This window comes from Hemiscyllium ocellatum, chromosome 2 (genome assembly GCF_020745735.1).
Source record: "Hemiscyllium ocellatum isolate sHemOce1 chromosome 2, sHemOce1.pat.X.cur, whole genome shotgun sequence".
In the NCBI taxonomy this organism is placed as follows: Eukaryota; Metazoa; Chordata; class Chondrichthyes; order Orectolobiformes; family Hemiscylliidae; genus Hemiscyllium; species Hemiscyllium ocellatum.
Window position 1 is genome coordinate 119,114,215 of NC_083402.1, and position 26,070 is coordinate 119,140,284.

Genomic DNA, 26,070 nt, shown 5'->3' on the forward strand with positions numbered 1-26,070 from the left:
TACTTGGACAGACACCCATTCTTAGCCATCCCAGCAATATCAGCCTGATTATGTGAGTATAGGTTTAAAGTTCAGCTGCTGGTTTGACCAGGCCGATTACATGGACTGAATGTATGAAAGTGGCATCAGTTACAGGAGAGTGCTTATGTGGAGCAGTTACTCAGCAGGTGACATAAGCTGTCAAGGGGCTGCGTAAATGGGCTTGCTGTCTATTGGGATAATTGTCAATCCTTCTCTCTGCTGTAGGACAAATGGGCACACAATATCTGACAGCAGTCAAAGACAGGTGTCGGCTGTCCCTGACGTTTGCACATTGACCCTTGCAGAGGAGGTGGCCAAACTGGCTGGGTCAGCACTCAGTTGTAAGGCCAGACTCTCATCACAACATGCTGTGAGCATGTTACCATACGAATGCAATTATACTGCAGTCGCAAAGAATTTGGAATAAAAGTGGAGGGTACAGGTGAAACTCAGCAGATCTAGCAGCATCTGTGCAGAGTGAAACCAAATTATTGGATTGAATGTTATATTCTTTTGGCTGAGTGCAAGTCATATTGAGTTTTTATGATTGGTTGTCACTGCAAGGCCTAGTGAGTTTTCTCACCGTTTATTTCCAAACACTTAGTGTTGGCAATCTGGTGTTGCCCCTTACTGGCAACCTTATGCCACAGCAGCCACAAATCCATGCTACCCACAGCACATAGCCAACATGGCTGACACTCCCTTGGACATCCAACTCCATTCTGTCAACCTGGTCACTGTTTAACCACCAGGACACACAGTTTACCTGTCCATAACTACATCCCATCTCAGCATTCTCTAAGTTAATGTTCCCAGTGCCCACTGAAGACTCGCAGCTTGTCATTATTCTGTAAGGGAACATCACAAACGGTCAAGTGATGTGATAAATACAAACATAAACATGGTATTTTATCTACAGAATGCAAAAGAGAATAAAAATGAAGCCAGCAGAGACTGAGAGTTGCACCTTCAATGCCAACCAGATATAGGAATCTTGACCACAATAGGTAACAGACCATGTGTATTGCACCCACCATTTGGAACTGGGTATCGATGAGGTGCTGTCTGGCTTGTAATGCCGCTGTGGCTGAGCTCTGTCATGGACAATGTCAGCTTCCTCCTCCCCAGTGCTCTCACCTTCCTCCACAGAAGATTGCTCCTGTTCTCCCAGTTCTTCAGCGTCCAGCACATTGCCTGCTCCAGTTGTGCAGAGCTCAGCACACCAGGACCATATTGCATCTATGCATGTTTGTGGAACTTTGGAAGCAGTGGCATATCAGTACTTTCTGATATATGGTAGTTTCAGTCTTTATCGTCCTTTATTAGTTTGGGAGATTGGAACATTGGAATACAGCAAGCAGGGAAAGAGCTGAGGAATGAGATGAGTTAGAAATTTCTTCCAAAGTGCTAGTAGAGGCACAAGGGGCTGAATGGTCTCCTTTTGTGGTGTACAATACAATGATTCACCAAAGGCTTACATCATTCAGGCAGGCAGCCAACAGACTTTAACAACAGTTCTTAACCGGGGAAGCCAGCTGTAGTTTGTACATTCCTCGTTGTCTTACCATTATTCCAAAAATAGGGAAAATGACATTAGAAACTCGAAATGTGCCTATAAAATGTAATTAGGTGAGGATAAATTTTTAAAAAGTTAAAATTAAAATTGATCACAGGAGTTTCCTGATCAACTCAAAATTAATTAAACATTGCTGTTGTTGGTCAAATCCCCTGATTCTGCACTGTGAAGTAGACCTTTTAGTGTTGGATAAGACCACCTATAAACTCAGCCATCACACCTCAGGTAGTGCTGAAGGAGTACTGAACTATCATACAATGTTAGGCCAAAGCCCCGGTCCTTTCTTTCAAGTGGGTGTAAATGATCCCAAGACATCTTGGACGGACATCTCCCCAGTACCCTGGCCAAGATTTATCCCTCAAGTAATGACTCAACAAAGCAGATGATCTGGTCACAATTTTATTGCTGCTTTGGGAGCTTGCTGTTTGCAAACTGGCTGAAGAATCTCCTCCATTACAACAGTGACAAAACTTCAAAAAGTATACTTGATTGGCAGCCGAGATTAGGTGTAGCCTAACCCCTAAATGGCACTACATAAATGCACGTTTTTATTTTTTTCTCTGGCTGATCACGAATAACGGAGCTGACCATTTGTTTGGAGCTACTTTCACAATGACTCCAGGAAAATGCCAGAAATTCCACTGGGGCATCTGTTGAATTCTCAGCAAAACCATGGTGAATTAGTATGCGTAACTCAACACTAATTCCCAGCCGTAGCTTGGTCTCATTTCTAGTCTTATATACCCTTCTCCAATTCAATTGATTACTTTCTTCTTCTTTAAAATATTGTGCTCCCTTCTCTCCATCTACAGCCTGTAACCCCTCGGAGTGTTGGCAGTCCAAATTGTTACTCAGCGTTTGATCCCACTGTGAAAATAAATCTATTCCCTTTCCCTCTCTGGCAAGACAAAAGTGGCTTTGTGAAGTGAACTGGAGTTTTGTTTTTTATTCTGCCTCTCAGCTCAGGAAGCAGAGATGGTCTTTTGTTATGATCTGGACTCGCCAACCGTACAATAAAATCTTGCCAACTCAAAGTCTATTTGGAATTAATGGTTGAGTTCTGTTTGCGGTCATTGTTTGAAACTTAAGAAGTTACTGAGATTTGGGAAATATTCTCTAAAAAATATTTTCATGCTCAAGACTGTATGAGGATTAAGCAGGCACCAGACATCAGCACATTACAGGAAATTAAAAGATTAAAGTCACGATCATTCCTAATTATTCATTTGTATCCAACAAAAAAGCTTCTTCCACAAGTGTCGTAAATTGACTATATAACACCTCAAAGTGTGAAATTCGAAAGGGTCCAGAAAAGATTTACAAGGATGTTGCCAGGGTTGGAGGGTTTGAGCTATAGGGAGAGGCTGAATAGGTTATTTTCCCTGGAGTGTCGGAGGCTGAGGTGTGGCCTTAGAGAAATTTATGAGAGGCACGGATGGGGTGAATGGTCAAGGTCCTTTCTCCAGGGTAGGGGAGTCCAAAACTAGACTTTCAGGGTGAGAAGGGAAAGATTTAAAAGGGACCTAAGGGACAGCCTTTTCATGCAGAGAGTGATGCATGTATGGAATGAGCTGCCAGAGGATGTGGTGGAGACTGGTACAATTACAACACTTAAAAAGGCATCTGGGTGGGTATATGAATAGGAAAGGTTTGTAGGAATATTGGCCAAATGTTGACAAATGGAACTAAATTAATTTAGGATATCTGGTTGGCATGGATGAGTTGGGCTGAAGGGTCTGTTTCTGTGCTGTACATCGCTATGAATCTATTTGCTGAAATCCATTAGTGGGCTTTCCAATCTGTCCTAGATTGCCTGTATCAGTAACGCTGTTGACATGTGGGTATAATTATGTATAATCAATAATAAAATACAATAAACCATAAAAAAGTCTGGACAGAGGAGACAGTGGAAAAATTGTTCCCATTGCTGCCAGCATTGAGAAAACAAGGGCAGAGATTTAAGATCTGGGATTTACAGGAATGTGGTTTGTATTTTGTGCCAGTTCTCCCTCCTCTTTGACACTTTGATAAGGCACCACAGATCCTCTGGTACAGCAAGGAGCAACGGAAGCAGGAGGCAGAATGTTTTCACACAACGAGTCTTTAGGATTTGAAATGAGCTACTTGAGGGTGTGCTCTAGGTCAGATCAATCGAGGCTTTCAAAAAAGAATTTGATGATCTTTGGAAAGAAAAAGACTGACAGCAGAGAAGGAGAAGGAATGACAGCAGATGCATCAGAGAGTCAAAGCAGATGTGATGGGCTATGCTTCTGTACTAATTCTTTTGCTTCATTCATCCTGAGGACTTCAGCAGCTGGGGTAGCATTTATTGGCCATCCTAATAACTTTTGTGAACCACTGCAGCCCAGTGGGTATCAGTACACCCACAGTGCTATGAGAAAGGGGGTTTCAGCAGTTTTACCCAGCAACACTGAAGGTACAGTGATATCTTTCCAAGTCAGGATGGTGTGCAGTTTGGAGGGAAACTTGCAGGTAGAGATGTTCCTGTGTATCAGCTGATGGTAGAATTCATGAGTGAGAACTACCCTGCTGTTTGTTGTAAGACTATAAAGGACTGAGATTTCTGAGCTAAGCTGAAATGGTGGTGGGACCACTGCAGTTGGATTCAGTAATGTTAATTAGAAATTGTAAGATTGCAATATCTGATAATGAATCCATGCTCCTCATTGGAAATACCTGTGAATGATGATGGAACTGAGCCAAGCTATTTTGAACTGTTCCCATCAGAATGAATCCTGAGTAAAGCCTACATGGGTGCTACACTGAGGGTCTGGTGCCTTGCTAAGGTGTCAAAGAGAGGGGAGAACTGGCACAAATAAAAACAACCACATTCTTGTAAACTACAGGGGCTATCACTACTCAAGTGCTTTTCTGTCCCTTGGGACACATCAGGCAGTAAAGGGCAAAGTCACCATTGTTCTACTGGACCATAAAGAGAGATGACTGGTGGTGATTTAACCTGAGGGTCACCACACCTCAGGCAAGGTTAGAGCTTAAGAAGGAGGGTCTTTATGGTAATCTTAACCAGTGCAAGAATTGAAGCCACATTGTTAGTATCACTCACCAGCTGTCCAGCCATCTGAGCTAACTGATCCCCAAAGCATGCTGCTAAGTCTGTTTCTATGGCCAATTTTTCCTGGAACAAGTCACTAGTATATTACCAGAGGCTACAATTTGAGTGTTCCATTTCAAAGCATGGCTGACCAGAAGTTTCTCATTCTTTGACTGCGAGCCATAGACAGATTGGAAGGGTTTGCAAGTTGGTCATCAAAGTATTTGGCCATATTATGAATGCATCTTCTGACTCCATCCTAGTTCAGAAGCAGCAACACAACCCACGCACCATAAGACCTCCACTTCTGTGTGGATTTGAGTTTTTCTGAGGCAACATTACCTTACAGGTGACTATATCCATAGGAATTATTGATTGTGAATGCAGTCAAATCAGGTCAGTGTTTGGCTGACCTGAGCAGAAATATGGTCCACATTGTAGTAATTGTAACAAGGTTAGCCAGCTGGACCTTACAGAGTATTAATTTCCTGATTGGGGCTGTTAATCTGATCCAATCAGGACCCCTGGTTGACAGATAAAAAGGAGAGATACTGACACTCTAATACTGCCTCTTCAGAGAAGCTATCAAAGTCCAAGGCTGTTCATGTGTAAAGCTGAAAATGTGTTGCTGGTTAAAGCACAGCAGGTTAGGCAGCATCCAAGGAACAGGAAATTCGACGTTTCGGGCCAGAGCCCTTCATCAGGAATGAGGAGAGGGTGCCAGGCAGGCTAAGATAAAAGGTAGGGAGGAGGGACTTGGGGGAGGGGCAATGGAGATGTGATAGGTGGAAGGAGGTCAAGGTGAGGGTGATAGGCCGGAGTGGGGTGGGGGCGGAGAGGTCTGGAAGAGGATTGCAGGATTGTTCATGTGTAAATAACAGGTGACTTGGTGAGAAGAACCAGACTCTGTGGAGTTACTTCAGTGGTGACAACATTAAAGCATGTTCCTGAAGAAACTCACTCGCAACATCTTTGAGTTGGGATAAGCAATTCTGACATCATGCCTTTGTTTGGGAAGTTTGACTTGTTTGACCCTGCTGTCAAGGACTGGGCCCAGTATGTGGAAGGGGTGGGTTATTCTCTCTGTGCAAATGACATTGGGACAGGCGAAAAGCAACAAGTAATTCTCCTGAAAGCCTGTGGGGTCACAGATCTTTCTGATATTAGGAGGCTAATTTTCCATGAGGCACCAGACACTGAAACTTTTCAAGAATTGACAGACATTGATAAGGAATATTATGACACAAAATTTCCTCCAATTCTGACGCGCTATCACTTTTACTCGACAATTCAAGAACCAGAGGAATTTTTATCAGGATTTTTGAGTAGGCTAAGATGATTTAAAAGCATTTAACTTTGGTTTAACACTTAGTGAAAATCTTAGGACACCTTTTGGGATGTGGGATTAATGATGTAACTATGCAAAAATGCATACTATTTGAAGCCCATTGGATTTCAAACAGGCACCATAACTGGCTTTGTCATTAGAAAATACTACAAGTGGAGCATATGAGCTGCAGGGTATTCCAATGGAAATGAACATCATTGCCAGTCTAACAGGCAAGTGAGGAACATCACTTGAGTGCAAGGAATTGCATAGTCACACTCAGGACGTATCCTGAACGGAGGGACTCTAGGTTGGCTCACTGCAAAACCCTAAAACAAACCAAGCCTCAGTTAAATGAAACTTTCTTCATGATCCTGGCAGTAAGACATTGTAGTTGCTGTCTGTCTGTGAACTGAGGACAGCTAACAAGTCCTACTGGACTTAAATTGAGTAAGAAAACTCAAAGGCTGGTCTCCAGGAGAATTCATAGCCTGGAAAATCTACCTACATCTGGTTTGAAATTGCTGAGCAGCATCAAAATCTGAACCAATCAAAATAAATGTCTGGTTAAATGGTCATCTGGTCCTAATGGAAGTCAATACCAGCATGGCCAAATCAGTGATCACAGAACCAGTCTTTAACAAAATTCACTCTGGACTCCAGCCTTTAAGTTTGCACAGAACCTCAGCTAGACTGAGAACCGGTACCGGGGAATGGGTGCAACTTCGTTTCTAGTCTCTTCTGAGAAGTAGCTGCCTCAGTTGCCACTGATTGTACTAAAAGGCTTGTGCCCAAGCTTGATGGAGACAAATTGTTTGCGAGAGATCCATCTTGACTTGCTCAACATTTTTTGCTTAGAAAAGGGCTGCCTGAGTGAAGTCCTAATTAAAGTCAGAAGCCACATGACACCAGGTTATAGTCCAACAGGTTTATTTGAAATCAATAGCTTTAGGAGCACTGCTGCTTTGTCAGATGAAGTGGAAAGAAGTGCACAGCTCAAATTTATAGGCACCTATATATTCTGTGCTTGTGCGCTTCCCTCTAATTCACCTGATAAAGGAGCAGTGCTCTACAAGCTTGTGATTTCAAATAAACTTGTTGGATGAAACCTGATGTCATGTGACTTTTGATTTTGTCCAGCCCAGTCCAACACCAGCATCTCCACATCAGTCCTAATTAAATAGCTGGAAGTCTTCTATGAAGTTCTACGGACTATCAAAATAGCCAAGGCCATCTCTATTGTTGACCAAGAAGCAACTCCACAATTCTGAAAGGTCCACTCAATGCCACTTGCCTTGTGGGCAAAATTAGAGGCAGAAATCAACAGGCTGGAAAGTGAAAGAATCATCAAACCAGTCCGGTTTGCAGAATGAGCAACATTAGTCGGTGCAATTCTGAAGCCTGTTGGGTTGGTTTGGCATTGTGGAGATTGTAAACAAATGGTAAACTGCAGCTGGATAAATACCCAATCCCTCAGATAGAGGATTTATACACAAAGCTGCAGGGGGAATGTCCTTTAGGAAGCTGGACATAAGCCAAGCTTACTTGCAAATGCGGTTAGATGTGGATTCCCAGAAATACGTCCCCAATAATACCCTTAAAGGCAAGTACTAATATATGAGACTGCCATTTGGGATATCATCAGCCTGTTCAATTTTTCAGCGAACAATGGAGAACATTTTGAAAGGTCTACCTCAGGTCGCCATTTACCAAGATGACGTCCGAGTGACAGGGAAGACTAATAAAGGGCAGTTAAAGAACTAAGGCATTTTTCCAAGGCATGCAAATGCCTAAGAAGGGAAAAATGTGTGTTCCAGGCACCCCAAGTGACTCACTTGGGCTACAAAGTCAACAAGACCGGGTTGTTGGAAGTTGAAGTAGGGGTGATTAAATGTGCCCCAGCTCCCATGTCTGTCTTAGGTCATTTCTTGGGCTGGTAAATTATTATGGAATGTTCATACATAACCGGGCCTATTCCTGGAACCTTTGCATCAACTCCCAAAAAAAAGTCAGACTTGGAAATGATTGCATAGACAAGCCCTTAGTTTTTAAAGAAGTAAAGCAACAGCTGTCATCCTCTCAGGTGTTGGCACACTATGATTCTATGAAAGGTCTGACATGCAATGCTTGCCCGTTGGGGTGAAATTAACTCATAGGTGGCCTAATGGAGAGGAACACACAATAGTGTTTGCATCTAGGACTTTGGCTAATGCAGAGCACAAATACACCCAGATAGAGAAAGAAGGATTGGTGCTCATACTTGGAGTCAGGAAGTTCTACCAATATCTTTTTGAATGAAAATATGTGATAGCCGTGGATCACAAACTCCTACTTCATCTGCTTAAAGAGGTCAAGGCTGGTGCAGCCCTTAGCTCTGGGCTGCAATCGACGGAGGACTCTAATACTGAATGCTTATAATACAAGTTAGAACACTGTCTGCAATGGCTGAGTAGTGAATGCAGATGCATTGAGCCACCTCCCATTAGCAGATACACCATCAGTGCTACTGCACTGGAAGGACCAGTAATGATATTATATTTTCTGGACACACTCCCAGTCTCAGTTGACCATATCAGCCTTTTGATGCAGAAAGATCCAGTCCTTTCAAAACTGAAACACTTGGCGGTGATTGGGGAAACCAAAGGGCCATTCCAACCAGAATTGAAACCGTTTTGGAGTGAAGAGATTACAAGAGAGGTTGGCAAATTGTGACAGGGAGAGATCAGCTTAGTATAAAGTTTGATGGTTAGCTTATTAACCCCATTGTTACAGGGAACAACAGTGATTGTCATGAGCAAAATCGCCACCAGATACTGGCTGAACTCCATCAGAGTTATCCAGGGCTTTCCAAAATGAAGATGTTGACAAAAGGTTATGCCTGCCTGCAGACATTGCCACATTGGTAGGTTACCAACAAGGACAAAACTTACCACCAGCAACCTCCCCCACAACGACAAACATGGACAGGTAAACCTCGGACTTTGGTTACACGTTGACTGTGCAAGTCTTTTGAGGGGCTTAATGTTCTTAGTCATTGTGGATGCCCACTCAAAGTGGTTGGACATACAAAGGGTCCATTCATCAAAAATGGGATGACAGTAAAGGAACAGTGAGCACCTTTTTCAACACATACTGTCCCAAAACTGTTGGTCACAGAAAATGGGCCATCATTTACCAGCAGAAAATTTGAGTACTTCCTAAAGTCGAATGGTATTCAACATATAAAGGCAATCCCATACCATCCATCATCCAGTGGCCTAGCAGAAAGAGCAGTCCAAATTTTGAATACAGTTTTGAAGAAACAGCATACAGCCTTGCCAGGTACCAAGCTGTCACAGTTTTCATTTGATTACAGGACCATCCCACATCCATCTACAGGGACGGCACTGGCAAAGTTGGTAAGGTGTGGAAAGCTCTGCACCAGGGTGAGTCTGACCTTCCCAGAACTGGTGGGGAGGGTGAAACGACATCAGGAACACCAATGTTGGACACAAGACTGTGCCCAGTGAGAGAGACAAATTTGTTTCAGGGGTGAGGTTTGGTGTAAGATCACGGAAAAGACCCTATGTAGGCTAGACGCAAGGTCAGGACCAGGGATGTATATGGTTTGGGTAGGTGCCATGGTCCTGAACAAGCACGTAGATCATAGGAAAGTTGTGAATTCGCTAACAGTATAAGAGCAAAACATGCTCTGCCCCTCCAAAGAGTTGGAAAGGCTGCTGGGAGCCATGGATTCACCCTCTCTGTCGAGATGAGTCCTCACAATCAGAGACCGATGTCGCCACCTTGATGCCTTCACTGCCGGGAGGAGAGAGTGAAATTCTACTGAGGCGCTCCCGGGACAAGAGGTGAGCTCCTGTGCTAGATACACCACCCGTATTGGATGCCGAGTTTGAGGTACCTAACTCGCTGCTCAAATGGCCCAGGAGGCTCTCCAAGAAAAAGGACTGGCCTATGTCAGTGGACTCAGAGCAGGAGGGATGCAGTGATTGTAGCGAGGTCAGCCAGCTGGACCTCATAGAATATGAACTCCCTTAGTGGGGCTAATCTGGTGCAATCAGGGAGCCCTGGCTGACAGATTAAAAAGGGGAGTGTCAGAGATACTGACACTGATAGCTGACTCGGAAGAGGCAATACTAAAGTCAATGACTGTTCGTGTGTAAATTAAAGGTGACTTGGTGACAAACTACTAGCTACTGTGGAGTTATTTCACACGTGTTTGACTGAAATAATTCAGTCACAATCATTTCCTCCAGTGATTATGTGACTCCATCAATGGGGTTAATAAGGTAACCATTGAACTTTATACTAACCAATCGCTCCTTGACCCAGTATAGTACAACTCCTTGCCATGGTTGTAATGCTTCAATGACATTTTGACACAGAGGGTAAATTGCAAGCATAATCAGTTACAAATTATCACTCATTCTAAATAGGGTGCCTATGGCATAAATCTCTGTGTTATAGCTCATTTCACTGATTACCCACAGCAGAAGGGTCTTTTCCATGACCTGGGCCAGGGGTAGGGCCTTCATCCTCTGAATTCAAGGTTTGAATTGTTCCTCCATCATTCCTGAACAATATGAGGATTTTTGTACCTGAAAGAAGTGCCAATCTTAATGATAAAAAAAGTCTCCTTGGTGTACAGAACTTTAAAACGCAATCTGATGGAAGTGTTTAAGAGTGAAGGAATTAAAAGCATAGATTGCGAGAAACGATTTCCTCTGGTAGGGAGAGCCCAGAACTATAAGAGCTTTGAACTGGCTCATTCAGGCCGGGGCTGATGTCAGGAAGCTTATCCTCACACAGCGGATTGTGAGAATGTGGATCGCTTTCCCACATAAACGTTATGGTTAGAGGAAAATTTTGTTTGGAACCTTATCGGAGTCTGAGTATCATGGGCTATGGCAAGATGTGTGGAAGAGTTGTACAAGAGGTCAATCGAGGCCTATCTTGATGTTGGAAGCATTTTGTGCCAGGCAGCAGCAAGGTGCCAATTGTCAGGGATTATTGCCTTATTAACCGACCAACTTGCCTTATTAATATCCTATCTTGCTAAATCCACCGAGTAAGCTATGTGTCAAGAAAACTTGAGATGACATGAAAATGGGTGGCATTGTTGGTGCATGATTTGGAGATACTGGTGTTGGACTGGGGTGTACAGAGTTAAAAATCACACAACACCAGGTTATTGTCCAACAGGTTTAATTGGAAGCACGCTAGCTTTCGGAGCGACGCTCCTTCACCTGACAATCACCTGATGAAGGAGCGTCGCTCCGAAAGCTAGTGTGCTTCCATTTAAACCTGTTGGACTATAACCTGGTGTTGTGTGATTTTTAACTGTTGGTGCAGGCAGGGAGGTGTCCTGTGGAGTGCATAGGCACACGACATACAGGATCAATGAAGTCAGGGGTTGGGGTTGGGTGACAGTGAGTGAGGGTGATCTTGCAGGCAATAGTGAGAGGAGTAGAGCATGAGCTTTATTGGGAGTTGGGCACTGTAGCATAATGTGAGTGTGAGGTGTCATAGTGGCATTTAACCTAGTAGAGAGAGGAAGGTCATGACCTTCATTTTACAGAGCTAAGTGTTCTTCCAGGGCACAGCAGGGCAGTTCTAGAATGATTGTGCTCACTTGGATGCATAATGGCTCTTTAGAGAACAGAGAGGATCTCCCTGGTGTTCTGGATCAATATTTATGCCTCAACCTACATTGCTATCTGGTCAAAAATCACTTTTCTACTTGTGCAAACTTGCTCTGCACATTTGGCTGCAGTGTTTCCTACAATTCAAAAGTGACTACCATTCAAAAGCACTTAGGTTATGAAAGAGGCTACATAAATGCAGCTCTTCCATATTGCCAGCTTAGGAGGAAGTTCAGAAGACTTTGTCCTGGAAGTGCAAAACTCATACAGACAGTAAGAAAATAGAGGACAAATTAGGGCAGCATGGTGGCTCAGCAGTTAGCACTGCTGCCTCACAGCACCAGGGTCCCATGTTCGATTCTAGCCTCAGATGACTGTGTGGAGTTCGCACATTCTCTCCGTGTCTGCCTGGTGCACAGTCCAAAGATGTGCAAGTCAGGTGAATTGGTCACCCTAGTGTTAGGTGCATTAGTCAGAGGGAAATGGGTCTGGATGGGTTACTTTTTAGAGGGTCGGTGTGGACTTGTTGGGCCAAAGGGCCTGTTTCCACACTGTAGTGAATCTAGTCTAATAGAGTCATAGAGATGTACAGCTTATCTAAAAAAAATGAAGTTACCTTGACACGCAAATCCGTTTTCCCAAGCCCTGTTACATTAGGGGATAATATTCTGCAGACAAGTTACATACTCTCATCCATTCTTAGAGAATGCTTTTTAATTTGAACAATTGGATAGATTATTGGGTCTTGAAAGAGAAGTAAATTTGGGAATATTGTATCTGCAGGAAATCAGACAAAGCAATGTGCACAAATGCTAAGTTTTTAGTTCTCTCAGCTCTTTTGCACTGAAGCACAATCCTCTTTATCTTTCAGGTATACAACAGTGATTAATTTCAAAATAATTTAATTGAAATTGCAGCATTCTTACAAACTGATCCCAAATTTTCATAGATGACTTATTATGGGTATCAATCCCATAATGCATTCCACCCCATCCCCATCAGTTGGAAAGTTAGCCTCCAATTCAGTTCCTTTGTAATCAGTGTTTTATTTCAAAACTGCTGTCTGGCATGAGAGGGATAAGGAAAGCTTTCTTTTTGAAAAGCAAACACAGTCTGCTTCTTTTAAGTTCAAAAACCAACTTAAATATAGGTGCAGCAGGAGAAACTTTATACATAAATGTCTGTCAGCATCACTGACCTTTAAGTGCTGCAGCTTATAAAAATAAACCATATTGATATTAATCATGTACTGTAGACTGTGGCCCTGACTATTCACTTATAATAATTTCCACACCACTGTTAAACTTTGATCCTATCATCTTGGCATGACGTTGAAAAGTGTGATAAAAATTCACTCACGTTGCTACGCATCCACATAAACGACCATATTAATTAACTACTCTTTGTTTAAGATTTGTAGAACTGATTGTAATTGGGCAAATGTATACTCTTTAGTTCAGGGTACTCCACTGTTATTAGTTCTGCCATTATCTTCTGCTGTTCCAGTTTTTTACAAAATGGCCCTGCCCGTTAATACTGCCTTTTCACTTTGCCTTTCCTGGCCTATTGTTACATTTTGTGTTGACAGTTTTTAACTATCTGTATTCACTATGCTGCCATTTACTCCTGACTCCAACTGAAATTTCCTTGAATTGGGTCCTTTAATAACATTTGAGTTTTTTTTTACAGCTTTGCTAAGAGATCTTTTAACAGAACAACAACCTTCATTTACATAGCACTTTCAACATACGGAATTGTCACAAGAACATTCTGAGACAAATTGTGACACTTAACAGTGTGGGTCAAGTGATTAAAAGCTTTGTTGAAGAGTTAGCTTTTAAGCGGTCCCATTGTTTTTGGTCAGGTATTAAATCAGTGCATTCAAAACCTTGGTGTCACATTCAGTCCTGAGATGAGCTTCTAAATTCATATTTGCATCATCCCTTTTCCCTTTTCTATCTCAGCCAAATCACTCGATTTCTCCCATCTGTTAGTTGTCTGCTGGTGAAGCCCTTATCTATGCCTTTGTTACCTCAAGAGGTGACTAGCACATTCCTGACTGCCCTCTCCCATACTATCCTATGTAAATTTGAGGTCATTTGTTTTAATTCTTATCAAGTCCCATTCACCCTTCACTGCTCTGCTTTCTGGACTACATTGGCTCTCGGTCAAGAAACATCTTGATTTTCAAATTCTCATTCTTGTTATCAGATCCCTTTATGACCTCACCTATCCCTATCTCCGTAATTTGCTTCAGCCCTAAAATTGTATCAGACATCAGCTCTTTCTCATTCTGGCCTCTTAATTGCTCCACCTTACGAACAGCATCTTCAGATGCCTAAGTCCCAGGCTCTGGTGACACCTCTAGGACTATCTATCTTGTTTGCCTCATGAAAAAGGCTACATAAAAACTTACCTCTTTGGTCAAGTTTTCAGTCACCTGACTGAAAACGTCCCAACTCTTGGATTTTCAGAAGGCTTTTGATATTATGACCAAGTGTATGTTTACAAGTCTGTAGTGAGACAAAGCTAAGCAGGCTTGATTGACTGAGTGATCTACTCCTGTTCCTATGTTCCTAATATGACTTGGTGTCATCTGTTTCATAATGTGAGTAGAACACACCTTGGAACATTACACTGCAGTATAAATGTGCATCATTGAGACAGGCAGAGAAGTTTAGGTAGAGTTTATTTATTATATCTGCATAAAATATGTATAGTTATGCCTGTGTGGTTTGGCAAAGTTTCCCTGTTTCCGTTCAGAATCATTTGCAGTTTTAGAAAGCAAGTCACCTTCAAAAATAAAAATGACTCAAAAAATGTCAGACTTCAGAGGGATGGAGCAATTTTGGTGTTTTCCAGATGCTTCTCTTAATGCTTGAGACTTTCTAGTTTATGGTCTGGAGAGTGTGAAGGTTCTGAACCCACTAATCCTGGGCAGCATTAGGTGGATAAAATATCATTAGCTGAAAATAAATGGAGAGGCATTGGAAAAAAGAAGTGGTCCTAATCTGTGCTTTACACAGTCCATCTGTAAATCCAAATGCACCACAATGTTGGACTCACACAGTGGTTAGATATTCACTGTTTGTGTCACATCCTGTCGTAAATCTTACTTGAAGAGATTTCTCTGTTAACATCCAAACTGTGTCTGTCAGCAGCATGCCTTAATCTAAGAGTGATGTAGACGCATGTTATCTTTCAAGGATTTGCAAAGCTGCAGATACCTCTAAAGGCCTGTAATGCCTTTAGGCCTAAAGGTGTCTCAGTTTTTATCCAGAAGCTCCACTGAGGGGCTACAAGTGGCATTCAAAGCTACAGATCCAGGGCAAAATCAAACACTGACAGTATTCTAAAAGGAGGTGATGCCTCAGGCCTTCATTGCCCTGTCTCAGCTGTTACTCAGTCGTCTCTATCTCATGGGTTCTAGTTCAACTCCAGGACCTGAGAACAAAAATTAAAGCTAACTGCAGTTCTAATGTAGTGTAGCTTTTGAATGAAGTGTCAAGTAGAGACTCTGTCTTCTCTCTCAGGTGAACGTAAAAGTTCCAAGGACACAGTTTTGAAGAGAAGCAAGGGAGTTGTTGCCAGTGTCCTGCTAATGTTGATCTCACAATTCGCTACACCAAGACAGGTTATTCATTTAGGATCACATTGTTCTTTGTGCAGAGCAAAATTGATTGTTGCACTTTATACATTATCATCATGATAGCACTTCAGAAAGTGCTTCATTGGCTATAAACCACTCCGAGATACTTGGTAGTGAAAGGTGTCTAATATTCTAAGTCTTTCCTTTTTTAATCCCTGATTGCTGTGGTAAGCCACCTATGAGAGGAGATTCACCAGGATGTTGCCTGGGCTGATTGATGTGTACAAAGTTCTGAGGGATATAGAGCGACTACATGGGAAGAAAATTGCCCCTTAATAGAGGGCTCAATAACCCAGGGACATTGATTTAGGGTAAGGGGCAAGACGTTTAGCGATTATTTAATAAATAATTTTTCGCCCACAGGGTGGTGGGTTTCTGGAACTCCCAGCCAGAAAGAGTGGTAAAGGCAGGAGCCAACATAACATTTAGGAACTATTTAGATGAATGTTTGAATGGCCATGCACACAAGGCAAAGAGCAAAGTATGGGTAAATGGGACAAGAGTTGATAGGACCACAGAGCATAGTCTCAGAATAAAGAGCTGCACTAAGATGGGGAAGAATCTCTTCCCTCAGAAGGTTGTGAGTCTTTGGAACTCCTTGCCACAGAGAGATGTGGGGGCAGAGTCCTTGTTCAGTAAGGGAATCGAGGATTACAGAGAAAGGACAGGAAAATGCATCTGAGGAATGTTGGACCAGCCATGATCCTATTGAATGGCACCAAGACAGATCCATTTAGGATCAAGGGGCCGAATGGCATACTGTAGTTCATATTTCTTATGGTCTTATGGCAGACAGGGTCACTTCGAGGAAGAAGTAATAAGTACAGTGGGAATGACGTGTAATGATTTGCCTGTGAAACAAATCACACAATAAGAAAGATGGCCAATTGGTGAATATTTTCTGAAGGAGGAGCTTGCAAATTCCATGCCTCACTCATATAACAAGTATCAAAATATGTGCACCGTAACCAGATAGATAATATCAAAGTTATGAAGGAGGTTGGTAGATATTCATAGAACAAAAAAAAACACTTATGGAGAAATTCAAAAACAGGGGTAATAAATATGAAGTAATCAGAAATTCAGAAGAAACTCCTTTACCCAGAGAGCGATTGGAATGTAGAGCTCACTACCACATAGAGTACTTGATGTGAATAAATTGGGTGCATTTCAGGGAAAGCTATCTAAAGTAATTAAAGAGAAAGGTTTATGCTGGTGGAGTAAGATGAAGCCACGTAGGTTCAGGCTTGGTGAAGCTTAAACATTAAATTTGAGCTGAACAACTGATTCTGCGCTGAAAATTCTGTTTAATTTCTTGCAGTATTAAAGGAACAATCTGGAATGTTCTGGAGCCGGTATGTAGTACACATATGTCTCTTCTATGGAAACCCTAGATCCCTTTGGTGGCTTCAGTAGCTCCTGTCAACTTTGAAATCTCAGAGCCTGAATGAAGGGGGAAATTAGCAGCAGTGGGTCAGGTTAAGTAAACAGAAGAGGCTGTCTAATTTGGTGCAAACTGTGTCCAAGAATATTATGAAATGCAGAATTGCAGACGTGACTTAGTGATGACATATCTTTTGAAAGATTTCCATTTAATTATGCATATCTGACTTGCCTTGACTTATTTAGACTATGTTCACCAATATTTCTGTGGATCAGCTGTGATGTTTATTATTTGAAGTGAAACTTTGTGAATATTAAAGAATTAATCCATTATATATGTCACCTTTCATGATTTCAGGATGTTCCAAGCATCTTCAATGCCCAACAAAGTACTTTTAATGTGTCATATTGTAAGGAGCACAAATGTCAATTTGTACAACTATAACATCTCACAAACTGCAATGGGGGAATGGCCAGCTTATCAGTTTCAGGAACTGGTTGGTTTTTTTTGCAGCATTCTATGGCATTAAGTTCTGTCTTTGTAAAAGTGCACAGTTCCTCTGGCACTGAAAGCCTGATCCTGTTTCCTTTTCATTCTCAATAGTTTAAGTTGAGGAATGGTTATACCTCTCCTCTTTTTACAACAAATACTTCTTTTAGTTTTTGTCCTTTTTAGCATTTGGTTACCAAACTTCGATTAAATTTAGTTAACTAGATAAAGCTAAGGGAGAAACAATTCCAAGATTTTCTTGTGTGAAAGAGAGTGGAATTTTATTACATCCTTTTTCATAAAAAGAGTAATGAAAAGGAATAACAAATGTGCATAAAAATATTGATAGTGAGCATGCCAAGATTTGGAGGAGTTGTGTCCAGTCCAGACAGGCAAATGGCATTACAGATCTTGAGTATCACTTGGGTTGTGAGAAACTGAAGACCTGAGTCCGACTGTTCAGCTGTTGTCCTGCTTCTGTAGCATTGGCAAAGGTTGCAGATTTTGAGTTTGAGTGATTTTTTTTCGAGCTGTCATTTCACTAGCGCTCATTTCTGACATTGAGATTGAGGCTTGGATAGAAAGAGGGAGAGGGAGAGGAGAGCTTCTGGTATCCTTGCTGATATCAGTCCATGTTTCTTCCTCTCATGTTCGTTCAAAGGCTGCTGTTGATATACCAATTCTTTGTGGATTTTGGTGTCCGTGTCATTGTTTCATTTCAAACTAGAGAGTTGTAGCTTAACTTTCATCTCTCAGTATGCAGATTCATTCTGCAAGTGTGAGTGAAACAGGGGATGTGACTTTCTAGATGCTTCGCTGAGTTTCAGCTCCTCTTGATTAAATGATAATTCTGTGTGAGCCATTCTCTTATAGTCTATGTGAGTTGCCTGGATTGTTAGGTGATCACAGCCATTTTAGGTGCACAGTGACCTTTGTAAAACTATTCTTACTCCATGAAAGTCTCAGATATGAAAGGGAAGTTTGAAAATGTTGTTTATTGATAGTGTCTTTTCACTACAATTGTAACAAATTTAATATGCTTTCTTCAGGGCAAGGGATTTAAACGTGAGTGGAAAATAAATAGAAGGTAAAATAGGGTTGGATAAAGAATGGTGAAAGGATGCTGGTATGGAACATAAACACCAGAATAAGCCATCTGGGCTAAATGACCCGCTTCAATGTTCTACAGTCTACATAAGCCGATGTAATACTTGTTTAAGCAGTAAACATGGTCTTGATTGGATATATTAAGGGAGAGAATGGATGGTAAGTTCTATTGCCAAAATTCAGACTGAGTTGGTCTCACATATACTTCCCACAAATAGGAACAGGTAGAAACTACTACGCAGTAATCAAAGCCACAAAAAGAAGCTTTAAAAATTACTGAAAAGTCACTCCTACATTTAGTTGGATGACTAAATACATTTTTGTACAAAAGCTGGAAAAATCTTTTTAAAAACCTCAAAATGCAGAGGCCTGGCTCTGATCTTGCTTGATGCCTGTGCTAGACATGCTCCTTGCTTTCATCTAAATTGGTATTTTCCCCAGGAGAGACCACTGCTAGTCAAATTCACATCTGGTATTTGCCATAGGGTTATATTAAAAGACCAACTTTACAACAGGCCCACTTGTGCATATGTGGACCTCAGCCAAGGCACAGCATTAAGTCTATTTTTAAGCAGCTTGGGGCTTCAAAAGAACATTCATGTATTTATCTTGAGGTAAAACTGCTTATCGATTTTGCTAGAAATTTCTGAACGCAAATACGTGCCATCCAACATAGTGATAGGCTTCACAATCAGGGATTCATGAATGTTTTCTCGATAGTGCTCATTTGAGGGATAGATTGGGATAAGCTTGCCTTTTGAATGCAGTGTAAAATGAAAGGTGCTGGCTTAGACTCCCATTAAACTTCTTGTAATTACCGTTTACCTCTGCGTCCAACTCCATAGTGCTCATTTTGAAATAGTTTGGCAGTGATCTGGGAGCTGGCTGGTCACATACTCACCTGGCACACAGGAGACCCCTGAAAAGAGAGAATGTCTTTGAAAGTGAGAGCCTTACTACCAGAAACCAATAATTAATTCCTGGTACAAGATTCCTGGTACCTGTTCTGGGCATATGTTCTTGCGGGCAACCTGAGTGAATCAGCATTAGAAACATTATGGCTGCAAGAGCAGGTCAGAAGCTGGGAATTTTGCAGCAGGTAGCTCCCTTTCTGACTCCTCAAAACCTTTCCATTAAGGAACAAGATACACTGCAGCACTCGTCAAGTTTCTTTTGACAACATCTTCCAACCGTGTGCTCTTTACTAGCTAAAAGGTTAAGAATGGAAACGTGGAAACATCACTACCTGCAAGTTTCCAACTAAACCACGCACCATTGCGGCATGGGACTATATTACTGCTCCTACTGTGCCTGAGTCAAACTCTGAATGGATTTGTAATGAAAGATATTGAACCTTGTGCAACAATCAGCAAATGTCTCACTTCTGAACTTATGACAGAGGGAAGGTCATTGACAAAGAAGCTGAAGGTGGTTGGGTCAGGAATTACTGCAGAGATGTGCTGGAGTTGAGATGACTGACCTCCAACGATCATCTTGCTTTGTGCCAGATTTGACGAATAACAGCAGAGAGTTATCGTCCAATTCCCGTTTATTTCAGTTTTCCTCAGGCTCCTTAATGCCATTCGAAGTTAATGTCGAGGGCAATCATCCTCACCTCACTTTTGGGTAATCATATATATATATATATATATATATATATTTAAAAGGGAGGAATATGCAGGTCTACAGGGAGACAACAGAGAAATAGGACGAACTGGATAGCTCCTTAAAGGAGCCCAGGCAGCCATGATGGGCTGAATGATCTCATCATGAACGGTGTGATTCTTTTGAAATATTACACGTTATTTAATGTAGTTGTAACTGTTTAGAGATTCTGATTTGAATGATTTGCTAATTGCAGGATGAAACAACTGTGTCTTTATGTATTTGGGACAATAGATACTGAAACAATGAAAGATAAGGGAGATAGTTACTAATTGTACACTAATATATACCTAACTGATTGATTGATTGATTTGATTTATTGTTGTATGTACCTAAATAAAGTGAAAAGCTTTGTTTGCGAGCATCACAGGCAGACCATAGGAAGTAAGGACATACAGATCACAAGATGAAAAAAACTTGAACAGAGTGAAGCATACAGGTTTCACTGCACAGGACATGCATGAGGCAAGAACAACATTAGCAAGATCAACATTATTTGAAGTTAGAGAATCCATTCATCAGTCTAATGATGGCAGGGAAGAGGCTGTTCTTGAACCTGCTGGTGCATGTCATAGAGTCATAGAGTCATAGAGATGTATAGCACGGAAACAGATCCTTTAGTCCAACTTGTCCAGGCCGACCAGATATCCCAACCCAATCTAGTCCCACCTGCCAGCACCTGGTCCGTATCCCTCCAAACCCTTCCTATTCACATACCCATCCAGATGCCTTTTAAATGTTGCAATTGTACTAGCTTCCACCACTTCCTCTGGCAGCTCATTCCAAACATGTACGACTCTTTGTGTGAAAAAGTTGCCCCTTTTATATCTTTCTCCTCTCACCCTAAACCTATGCCTCTAGACCTGGACACCCCGACCGCAGGAAAAGACTTTGTCGATTTATCCTATCCATGCCCCTCAAGATTTTGTAAACTCTATAAGGTCACCCCACAGCCTCCGATGCTCCAATATCCTTCAACATTATGTCTGGCTAATGCCAATTGTTACAGTTAACCTGAGAATGCAACCTTTAAAAAAACGTTTTGTGATTTACACATGAAAGAAGTGAAACTATGATGGTATTCAAATAGATGAAAGTTTCAACAGACAATCAAGGTATTTTTCAATGGATAATTTCAGTTACATCACACTGTAAACTTTTACTATAAATTCTGTGTCTTACAATTGTGTCCTCCACAACCACCTGATGAAGGAGTGGTGCTCTGAAAGCCAGTGCTTCCACTTAAACCTGTTGGACTATAACCTGGTGTTGTGTGATTTTTAACTTTGTACACCCCAGCCCAACACCGGCATCTCCAAATCATGACCCTTTACTTACACATGGAGAGTTCTTGACACTGATCCAGCTCCCTCAGAGCCAGCTCTCAGAGTCAACAGGATGTCCGACACTCCTGTTTTTATCTGTCAGCCAGGGCTTCTTGATTGGATCAGATTAACAGTCCTGATCAGGGAATTCATACTCTATGAGGTCCCATTGACTGACCTCATTTCAATCACTACATCCAGCTTCCACAGATCTTGTTTGATAGCAAGCTCACTACAAAACAGAGTTGTTACTCAGACTGGCAAAAGGTGGGAGGTGTGTTTCCAGAGAGCTTGGTGCTGCATAGACTTACAGACATGATTTGGAGATGCCGGTGTTGGACTGGGGTGTACAAAGTTAAAAATCACGGAACACCAGGTTATAGTCCAACAAGTTTAATTGGAAGCACACTAGCTTTCGGAGCAACGCTCCTTCATCAGGTGGTAGTGGAGGGCTCAATCCTGAGCCCTCCACTACACCTGATGAAGGAGCGTCGCTCCAAAAGCTAGTGTGCTTCCAATTAAACTTGTTGGACTATAACCTGGTGTTCTGTGATTTTTAACTTTAAACTTACAGAGTGTGGGTAAGTGATTGAAATCAAGCGAAGCACATTCTTTTGTTTCCCTTTTGAGTGTCTGCTATAAGAATTTGAACAGATTTGTCCAGTATGTAGAGCTAAAACAGACATGTTTGCTGTATGGTTTCCTTCTGTGCTGTATTGTAAAAAGCTCTGCATCTATTTTGGAATTATTTCATGTAGTGTTTGATTCCTGTGCGAGGTTTGCCTACAGATCAAAGGTTTGCATCAGGCAAATGAATCAATGACAGTAATTAATTGCCTGCTTACACAGAGGAACAGACCCAGGGCAGCTGTCTGTACAATGCAACCCTTGGGGGACAGGGTAAGGGGCAGTGATTGGATTCATTTGGACTACCTTGAGCCAAAGTCAATGTCATCGCTTCGAGGATTAGGAGTATTAATGAAGCACTTGTGTCCCTTTAACTGGATTCCTTTCCTTGATGTACTGAACCCCTTTGGCTTAGAGCTTAATAGAGCCTGTCTTACAGACTACACAGCACACATTCTGTTTGAGTCTTGAATTTACTTCAAATGGCTTTAGCATTTGCTGGTTTTCACAGTTCATTTGTATATTCAGCTACAAGTGAATTAGCATAAGATAATATCCTACATACTTTTATTAAAGAATTGAAGCATAGAATGACATAGTGGAAAGGGAGGTCTTTTGGTCTATAATGGCAATAAAGACTCTTTGAAAGAGCTATTCACCTAATTACCCTTCCCCCAGACCTCTATAATTTTTAATCCATGAAATATTTATCCAAATTCAAAAGTTATAACTGAATTTGTTTCCAACAATCCTTCAAACAATGCATTTAAGGTTCCAGCAACACACTATGCAAAAATATTTCTTCTCAGGTTCCTTTGCTGTTTTCCACTTGCATTCAGTGGTGGGGAGGTGGGTGGTGGGTACAACTTCAGTGTTGCTGGTGAGGGAATTCCAGGACTTTTATCCAGCGATAGTGAAAGGATGATGACATAGTTCCAACTCAGGATGGTGTATGACTTGAAGGGGAACTTGCAACTGGCACTCTTTCAATGCCATCTCCTGCCCTTGTCCTTTGAGATTGCAAAGGTTGCTGCTTGGAAGCTTTCTTTGAAGTAACCTCAGTAACATTTTTCATTGTATCTTGTCGATGATTCACTGTACTAGCCCTCTCCATCAATGGAGGAGTGAAAGTTTAAGGTGGTGGGCTGGGTGCTAATCAAGGCGCAAGTGCTTTTGCCAGAAACCTCAATTTTCCTGCTCCTTGGATGCTGCCTGACCTGCTGTGCTTTTCCAGGACCACACTGTTGACTCTGGCTGCCAATTAAACTGGCTGCTTTATCCCAAATGCTGTTGATTTTCTTGAGTGTTCTTGGAGCTCACCTCATCCAGGCAAGCTGAGGGTGTTCATTCACACTCTTTGGAGATAATGGGGAGTCCAGAAGTGAAATATTTACAACAGAATTCACAGCACAACTTGTGCATGTAGCTGCAGCATTTATATAGCTACCCCCAGGATGTTCACAGTGCAGAATTCAATCTTAATACTGGGGTTGAATATGAAGGGGAGATGGTTATGCTCTCTTTTTTTGGAGATGGTATAGATTCCAGAATGTGCAGGCATTGTATCTTTAAAAGACAGTCACATGAAATTACAACATGGACATTCCCATGTAAAATCATTGCTTTTTGCTTTCAGTCACCCTTTCTGGGTAGTGCAATTAGTGCAATGTCTTCTATCAGTTGGCTATATGCATGTAATGTACAATAACATCAAAAGTAATATTGTAACCATGTAACAAGCTAACGTTGTCAATAAACTTCAAGAATTCTGATTTAACAAGAACCCGACTGTCTGTCTGTGGTATGTATGATGTAGACTAACATGCAGAAAACCACTAACCAAATCAATACTATGGCATTTGTGTGGTTCAAATGCAACTTGCCATTTGTCAGTCTCCGCCTGATGGTTATTCAGATCCTTCAACTTGTGTGTGTGGACTACTTCATTATCTGGAGAGTTTCAAGTGGAACTGATCATTGTTTGATCACATTTGGTGTAGACATTGATGAAGCAGCTAAAGATGGCTGAGTCTAGGACACCACCCTAAGGAACGATTGTAACTATGTCCTACAAAAACCCTTCACAAATTTGAACCTATCAGTGAATCTCCCCTTAACTTTCTCAATTTTGTGTGTAAAGATGTGGAGATGCTGGTGTTGGACTGGGGTGTACAAAGTTAAAAATCAAACAACACCAGGATATAGTCCAACAGGTTTAATTGGAAGCACACTAGCTTTTGGAGCGACGCTCCTTCATCAGGTGATTGTGGAGGGCTCGATTGTAACACAGAATTTATAGCAAAAATTTACAGTGTGATATAACTGAAGTTATACATTGAAAAATCTGTTGAGCCTTTCATCTGTTAGAATACAGTGATAGTTTCACTTCTTTTATGTGTAAATCACAAAACCTTTTTTTTAAAGTTGCATTCTCGGGTTAGCTGTTAACAATGGTGATAGCTAGACAATATGTTGAAGATGTTAGTCCCCTGTGTTCTCTGTCTATGCCATGATGTTTAGATTGATTCTAATCTAAAAGTGAGATAACAGAGTTTTACATAAATTCATGCAGTTTTTGAGCTCCGAGTTCTACATGAATGTATGCAGTTTTTGAGCAAAGTGCAATGTAACTCTGCAAGTACAAATTCACCCCACAAAATATATGTGTGCATGAGGGTCTTTGTCTGTGTGGGGTGGTGTGTGTGTGTGTGTGTGTGTGTGTCTGTCTAGTGAGTGCAGAGTGTCTTAAGTCTGTGAGGGGGGTGCATGTGTGAGCGTGAGGCTGATCGATTCTCCTGCTCCTTGGATGCTGCCTGACCTGCTGTGCTTTTCCAGCAACACATTTTCAGCTGTGAGGCTTAACAGACAATCAATTTTTCAATGTATGATTTCAGTTACATCACACTGTAAATTTTTACTATAAATTCTGTGTTACGATCGAGCCCTCCACTATCACCTGATGAAGGAGCGTTGCTCCGAAAGCTAGTGTGCTTCCAATTAAACCTGTTGGACTATAACCTGGTGTTCTGTGATTTTTAACTAATCTGAAATCGTTGTGTCTTTCGGATTCCATCCAGTATTGTGGTATTATGCCAAAAATTAATATAGAGAATTAGAAAATCTGTAAAGACTGAAAAAGGCAACTCTACAGAGAAAAATACTATGGATGTTGGAACTCTAAAATAGAAGCAGAAAATCTGGTGAATACTCAGGGCTATCAGCATCTGTGGAGAAAGGAACCAAGTTAAAGTTTTCGGTCAATGACCTTTTATTGGAATACGGAATGAGGCGTTCCAGCAATTTTTATTTCTAGTTTAGGTCTATTTTGATATTTCTGCTTCATGTGTGCCTTCTCCCACTATGCTTCTTCTGAATCACTCACCATATAATGTGTTTATCATGCTTCCCCTTAACTGCATCGATGTTATTTGTGCCAACCACTCTATGTAGTAGCAAGTTCCACATTCTCATCATTCTCATCATTCTCTGATTAGAGAAATTCCTCCTGAACGTTCTTCCCTCTTCTGGTGCGCAGAACATACTGAAAATATCAATGCTGCATGCACTTTTAACTTGTCTGGTTGCTAACTGAATGTCACCAATGGATTGATATTAGCTGCACTGCTTGTTGTAGATATGAATCTCAAAATGAATGGGTACTTTTCACAGTTGACGTTGATCCTAAAGTAATTACATTTCTGCCTAGCTTCCATTGTGACACTATTGACAGTAGAATAACAGCCGTGGGAAAGACATTAGCAGAACATACAATTTAGAGAAATAATAACTCCATCCCAGGGTGGGACAGAACCTGGCACCATCACAGCAAAAGGAAAATGATCACCTCAAGTAGTCCCTAGCAAAGGCAGTACATGCTGCAACCATCATCAGTGCTTTTAAAAACTTAACTGGATGTTTAATGTCATTAAAGGAAGGAAATTTGTCTGTCCTTACTTGGGGAGAAAGTGAGGACTGCAGATGCTGAAGAAGGGCTTATGCCCGAAACATCGAATCTCCTGCTCCTTGGATGCTGCCTGACCTGCTGCGCTTTTCCAGCAGCACATTTTCAGCTCTGACCTTACCTGGCCCAGCCTATGTGTGTCTCCAGACCCATAGCAATGAGGTTGACTCTTAACTGCCCTCTGAAATGGCCAAGCATGCCACTCCCCAATTATAAGGAAGGTC